Source organism: Lolium rigidum, chromosome 2, assembly GCF_022539505.1.
Source record: "Lolium rigidum isolate FL_2022 chromosome 2, APGP_CSIRO_Lrig_0.1, whole genome shotgun sequence".
Classification (NCBI taxonomy): domain Eukaryota; kingdom Viridiplantae; phylum Streptophyta; class Magnoliopsida; order Poales; family Poaceae; genus Lolium; species Lolium rigidum.
In genome coordinates, this window is record NC_061509.1 from 6,401,876 (window position 1) to 6,409,287 (window position 7,412).

General features: G+C 49.4%; 1 pseudogene; it reads right to left on the reverse strand.

The window, feature by feature from the left end:
- Nucleotides 1-1,789: 1,789 nt before the first annotated feature.
- On the reverse strand, nt 1,790-6,974 carry LOC124689153 (annotated as a pseudogene).
- Nucleotides 6,975-7,412: the final 438 nt, after the last annotated feature.

Consider the following 7,412-nt stretch of genomic DNA (forward strand, 5'->3'; position numbering starts at 1 on the left):
AAATTTCCCATTGACCGAAATCCTTCCAGCTCACCGGTCCAGGTGTTGAGCACGGCCTCCTTAAGATAATACGGAGAGACGAACGAGATTTCCGACATCCCCAGGACACCACAAACAGCTAACACATGTGAGCAAGGAAGATGAAGCAACTTTGGTTTGTTGCATGTGCACTCGCAAGTTGGCCTTTCTTCATTGCCAATTTTCACATCATGCGTTCGCTGCGGATTCCCACACCCGAACCTATCTGTAGGTAAGCGTACTTCGAACCTTCTTTCCACATTACCAATTTGAACAACGGGGAGATGCTTAGCTTTCTCCTTCTTCTTATGCATGTACTCCATAATCTTCGAACAATATGGAGTGGCTGGTTTGTTCAACATGTGCATCCGAGCCTTCTCACGTCTCTCTCTGTAATATTTAACTGTGCCCATGAAAATACCCTCTACTATAGCTGTAAGTGGCAAAGCTCTATTGCCTCTCAGCACAAAGTTATATGACTCTGCGAGGTTGGTTGTCATGACGCCGTATCTAGCTCCATGTGTATCGTGCAACAAAGACCACCTCTCCGTAGGCTCATGCTCTATCCACTGCTCAAAGTTTTTAATCTGCCTTCCCTGCCTTCTCCTTGTTCCGGCGGGTCAAATCCGGGCAAGTCGCACGGACCTTGGGGTGCCTCATAAACTGGTGCTTCTACCGTTGTTGTTCCTGCTGCAACGGCCTGCATATGTGCTGCTATGTTTGCATCTCGAGCTGCTTTCCTCTCCACAACTTGTTTCTTCGTCAACTCCTGCAGTTTGCTACGCAAAAAATTATACTTCCACCTGCTGGTTCCGGATGCACAGACCTCTTGAAGACATTCATAAGGTCCTTTTTCCTGAATTGTGTGTAAAAATTGGCCCCCAGGTGGCGCATGCACCAACGGCTCTCAATGTCAATCCATGGAGTTTCTTGCCCAGGCTCTTTCAGTGTCTTAATAGCTTTCAGTATACCTGCATGCCTGTCATGAAGGATGCAAACATTCGGCTTGTCCTTTACAATTGAAATCTTCAACTCGCTCGAAAAACCATAACCAGCTTTCGGTGTTCTCACTCTCCACGAAAGCAAAAGCGAGTGGCACGATTTGATTGTTTCCGTCCATTCCAATGGCGGTCAAGATTTGACCCTTGTACCGACCGGTCGGAAACGTGCCGTCGACACATAACACGGGTCGACAAGTATCCGAATGATTCGATGCATACACCGAACGAGAAATAGACTCTATGCGGAACCCCGTAAGATGGGGACTCCGGCAAAAACATGTCCCGGATGTTCACATATGTTCCTGGATTCCTCGCTCGCAGCGTCCGCGGCATACGAACAACAGCGTCGTATGCGTCTCGAAATGAACCAAACCTCATCTCCATCGCCCTCTGCTAGCCCTCCAAGCCTTGCCATAAGAAATGGTGTAAAAATGATGCTTCTTAACATTCTTCTCGTATGGCGTTTACTCTCATGGCTTGCCCTTCCACTATTTCGGTGTACGACGGCCGGGCTATGAGATTAGACGACAGGTTGCAATGATCATTGAGGATACTTACAAGCTCACAACTGTGCGGCACAAAGTCGCTCACACGCCATATTGTGTCATACTTAGGAACATACCCATGCACCCTTCCGGAACAATTGATGTCCACACATTCCATCGTCAGGTATTTTCCAGATGACACGGTTGTTCTCAGCTCCCTCCGGCTCGCCATTGCCCACTTAATTATTGCATCCCGCATATGTCGCTTCGACGGAAACATGGCCCCTACGGCGAGATTGTTCCGTGATACTCCCAGTTAGAATCAAGGCCATCATTGATTGTCATTGCAGACGAAAAGTTGTGATTCCATCTATCAGGAATAGGCACCTCCTCCCCATCGTCAGACTCATCAGAATCATCATCATCAGTTTCACCTTCTGTATCTTCCTCTTCCATCTGATTCTGCCTGTATCCATTTTCTTCGTCACCATCAACCTCACCGTCTTCTCCTGTGTAACCATCACCCTGGCCACTATAAACATCTTCCGCATGGCTGCTCCGTTCAGTGCTCGTAACCACCGCCACCGCCGGGTGCTTGACTCGTCTCGGCCTGATTCGTAACCACCTCCTCCACTCGTAACCGCCTTCGGGAGGCGCTACCTCCTTCGCCACCGGAAGAACTAATGCCACGGGGTTAGTTCCTCTCCTTTCGGATCCTTTTAACCAGCTCACCCACTTAGAGGTATCATCTACGAGGCCTCAAATACCACACAATGTTTGATACCGACTTAGTCCACAATGCATGCACACCCACCGTGTGCACTTCGGGATTAAGCCCGAAACATTCGTCAACCGAGTCCTTCACCTGCTCAATTGTCCATGTTCTAGGAGCGAGTCATATTCATCTCTACAGATTTGAACTCACTCAGATTAACTCCCATTTCATCTGATCGGACACTACCCATACCATAATAAAATACTATCTTCACTACATCTGTCATCTTTGCTCACCAAAAAAAATTCCGTCCGCGTCAACTACTAATACCAGCCCACATAAATACACTAACACTACAACCAGCCCACATAAACCTACACAGTTAACACTAATATGCAAAGATTAGGGTTTACCCTTGTAGCGTGAGCAGCCTCTCCAACAGCAGCAGCACGAACAGCACGCAGCAGCTCACCACCACCACCAATCCACAGCAGCAGCTCAGCCCCTTACACCACCACCAACCTCCACCACTTCATCACCATTCGTCGCTAAACAGCACCACCAAACGCCTCCAAACCCTAACCCATCCGTAGATCGGGCTTCCCTCAACTAATACCAGCAAAATGGTGAAGTTTTATTGGCTAAATCATCGGGGATCTGCGAAAAACGCAGAGTTCTTCGAGCTATTTTCGTGTGCTGCAGGAGCAAGGAAGAAGAAAGGAGGAAGGAAGAAGAGAAAACAGTGCAGCTGCGAGCGTCTGCGGCGCATAAATTAAAAGGAGACGGACACGGGAGGCAGCTGCGAGCGTCTGCGGCGTGGAAAGGAGTGCGGCATGCACGGTCGGCCGGCTACCGGCCGATCGGCCTGCTAGTGGCCGACAAGGCTGGTCGGCCTGCCCCCGCCTGCGCTCGTCCTGCAATCGGTCAGCTGCTGGCCGATCGGTCCGCTGCTGTCCGATCGGTCGGCTGCTGACCGACCAGGTCACAGTTTCCGAATTTTTTCAAATCGCGCGCTATTCCTCGAATTAAATAAAAAATTCGTATTATTTAAAAAAAATTCGCTGGAAACCAAAGGGTCAGCAGCAGGAAACGAATGATGGTTCCGGTTTATTCATTCCCGGCCGCAACAAAAAAAGTGTACTCGGGCGGCATGCAGCAGCGAAGCATTAATTTCATTGGATTACACGCGCGGTGGCCTGCCTGCCAGCCTGGCTCCAGCAAATGCGACGCGACTCGACTCGAAGCAAAGCCGCCGGCCGTGTGAGCGCACGCACGCGCGCTCGACTTTCTGTTTCTGGGCCGGGGGCGACGGTACGGGTTTCGGTACGCGTACGCTCCCTCCCACGGAGATACGCGCGGATCAGCTTTGAACGTCGCGGCGCGCGCTAGTGGTCAACTTGGACACGGTGCCTCGTGACGGCGGCCGCGCGGTGGGAACTCCAGGTGTGCAGGACTGTCCCGGCAACGTCGTAAAAGACGAAGTTGGCCTCCGCCGCGGTGAGATGCATGGACAGGAACCCCTGCCCGTCGTAGAGGAACTCCATCTTGTCGGAGGTCGGCTTGAACTTACCCGCCCACGCTTTAGATCCTCCGCCGCTCGTCACGAACTCCACGGGGCTGCTGCGCTCGTACAGAAAAAAGGAAATCTTATTTCTACTTTTTGATTCATGAAAAAATAAGAAAAGATGAAAGAAGTTTGAAGGCGAATTAATTAGCTATTTGACGGATAAACATGCTCTCCTCACCTGTCTACGCTGCTGATACGCTGTAGACAGTGGTCGTGGCCGTTCAGGTACATGTCCACTCCATGGGTCTGCCAAAAGATCAAACATTTCTGATTAAACTGCTGATGACAATAATGCGCAATAGCTAGCAGCTAGTTTGGTTAATACCTTGAGGACTGGGAGGAGGTGCTCACGGAGCTCGGTGGTGTTGCCGTGCTCGCAGCCGCTGCTGATGGGGTGGTGCCCGACGACGATCTTCCAGGTCGCTTTGGACCCCGTCAGGGCGTCCTCCAGGTCGTTGAGGAGGTTGGCGATGTAGGTGTCACGAGGAGCAACGTTCCTCCAGTCGAACTTGCTCTCGTTCCAGTACTTGAGCACGAAGGGCGAAGTGTCCACCAGGAAGAAGTCCACCATCTCTATTTGTTTGTGAGTAGTGTTCAGCAAAATACAAATTATGATAACAAAAATAAAATCACACCTAGCATATACATGCTTCGACGATGAAGGACTTATTAACAGAGGTCCACCGGCTGTCGACTTCGCGGATGGCGGCGCTTTGCTGCGCCAGCGCGTCGCCGGTGTAGTCATGGTTCCCGAGCACTGCATGCGTGTCGCACGAGACATAGCTAAGTCTCCAGACATAGTACGCGAACATGTACAGCAGCGTGCTCGCGTATGTAGATCTTTTCGATACAAACAGTTAACTTGTTGTGGTGGCATTACCGATGTACCATGGCTTCTGGAGGCTGTCGGCGGTGTAGATGTCCGTGAAGGACGCTTTGAAGAAAGCCGTGTCGTTGTCACCCGAGAGGCCGTCGTTGTAGAAGTTGTCACCGGTGGAGATGATGAAATCGGCGCTCACCTTCTCCCCGACTACTCCCATCTGTACGTACGTGTAAACAAGATTGTTGGCTGATTAATTGGTTCTTGGTCGATCTAGGATTAAGATAGTTCTAGGTATTTTGTGGAGGAATCTTGTTGAGCATCTGCGACAAAATCGCTGGCGCAATACAAAACTTTACTAAAAAGAGCACCATAAATATTTCAACGAAGCCTCGTAAATAGTAATTTGGCCCGAACCTTCATCTCCTGCCAATTGAAATTAGAGAATAAAATTTTGTATTTTAGGGGTTTGGCAATGGTAAAAATAACGATTTCTTTTTTGAATAATATCTGCCATCGAGCAAACAGCGACCAAAGACACATGTGGTCATTAATTCTGTGGAATGCTAACCTCTTCAATATGCTAGTCAAGCTTATACTGGTTTGTGTGAGCCATAATCTCGTAATGCACATGAGAATTGCTCATGAGTTCGTAATTACACATCTTTTTTTTTTCAAATTGTATATCAAATTGGGTGAGGTCATCTAACCGAGAATTAAGTTAGTTCTAGATCGACCAAGTGTGAAATTTCATGATCTATATAACTCAACCAATAGACCGATCTAATGTACAAAGAACTAGACCGGAGTAAGACTAGTCATAGTGGGGAGTAATATAGAGTAGTAACATGGTGTATGTTACTACCCTATGTTACTACCTTCATAGTGGGTAGTTACATATATGTGGTGTCATGCATGCCATATTTATTAGATTGTAGACTCATCTTGTCTTGAGAAGTGTGATGTTATGGTAACGTAGTTAGTTACCATCCCACTCTTTTTATTCATTTATTGATATGCCATGTCACCAAAATGCTTTGAGGTGTGTGATGTTACTACCTATGTTACTTCCACTATGAGCAGCCTAAAAGAAAAGGATCTCCTGGTTAAAAGGGAAGTGTATAGTGCGACCGTACTCTAACCAATACTAGAGATATAATTGATGGCCGTCCCACTACTTTCGCGCTTTCGGCTAGTTACTTAAAGAAAGACCAACTGAATTCGCGTTAGACCGCACCAAACATGTGCGTTAATGGGACTAATCGCTATAGGGTTACTGAATACTGATGCAATCCTGCCAAAAGCTTCACGGATATGAGTAGGAGCACTAGAAAGCAAACTAGTATTTCTCTAAGTGGTTGTTTGGTTAACGCGGATTAGCGATAAGGTTTTAGAAAATGAGTTTTAATAGGAATTTTACAAAAACCGGTTTTACTAACTTTTTGCATACGAATAGATTTGTAGAAAATCTGTTTGGCTGCGATATGTGCAGGAAAACACGTGGCACGGTGTGCTGCATGTAAAGCAGCCTCAATGTTTCCCATCCAGGACGTGGAGCAATAGGCTCGGTTACGGTAGGTCAGCGCGCGGCCACTAGCACAAGCTGTTTTGTCACTCTCGTCTCCGGCAACGCCGACATGCAGACCGTCGAGGTCACCCACGTCGCCCCGTGGCCCGAGGATTTGTTAGCTAGGAAGTCCGCGGTGCTACTCTTGAAGACACCGGCGCCATCGGCGGGCGACCTGGCCATCAACTGCTCCGGCGATGGGAGGCTAGTCGGGGACGCGGGCAGCGATGTGAACACGTCCGTTCCCGAGCTCCCCCGGCGCAGGTGCTGGCCATGCACGTGACGCGGATGGAGGGTGGGGCTGCGGTGTGTGCATAACTGGTTTCCTAAAAGGGATTTGCTAGTTCTTAGCTAGCTGAGAACTAAATTCGTGCTTCATACACCATTTAATTTACTTCGTGATTCGTGCTAGTCATCAGTTGCAACATGAGTTGCAATTAAGATTTGATGATATCATTTGACTGAGAGCAAAACTAGTTCTCAGTCGATGAGAAATAGTCACACCCAACCAGTTATTGATTAGACTATCCAAACAAGGATTTAGTTTGTTAGGCCAACAAAAGCGTGTGTGCATAACTGGTTTCCTAAAAAAAACTTGATATAGCAATCCGCAAACATGAGACGGAAGTTTACCTGCTCGGCCACAAGAGTCTGGTTAAACTGCCCGCCCCTCCCCCAGTCGCCGACGGCTAGCACGGTGAGCGACCCATCATCCTTGGGCGCGTGCTGCACCCGCTGCAGCTCCGCCGCGGCCGGCGACAGCAGCAGCAGCACGCTAATGAGGATCGACACCGCCGCCATGTCCGAGTTGCAGAGCTCACGGCCACGGCTCCAGTTGCTGGAGGAGAAGAGAGAGAGACGAGGCTTGAGGAGGCGTTGGATCTTGGTCTAGAGGAGCACCGAGGCAGGGGTATTTGTAGCGCGCGGGCGATAGAGGTGAGGTGACGGGCTGGCGTTTGGCGCCACCCCCAATAATTTGAAGGAAGGTCCTGCAGTGACCTGTGCTGCTAGCTGCCCGGCCGGTGCCGTCGGTTAGAGGAGCTTCATTACGGATTGATTGCGGATAAGATGAGACGGTTTGCGTGCGCGCTAATTCATAGTAGTTGTACTCGCGGGGCATTCAACAGCGCCGCCGGGTACAGATCAGTAAAGTGTATGCATGGGTATCTGTACGCAGTGTACGCCGTTTGCACGGACAAGGGCCAGACGGATGCATGGATGGTTAACCCCACCCCACGG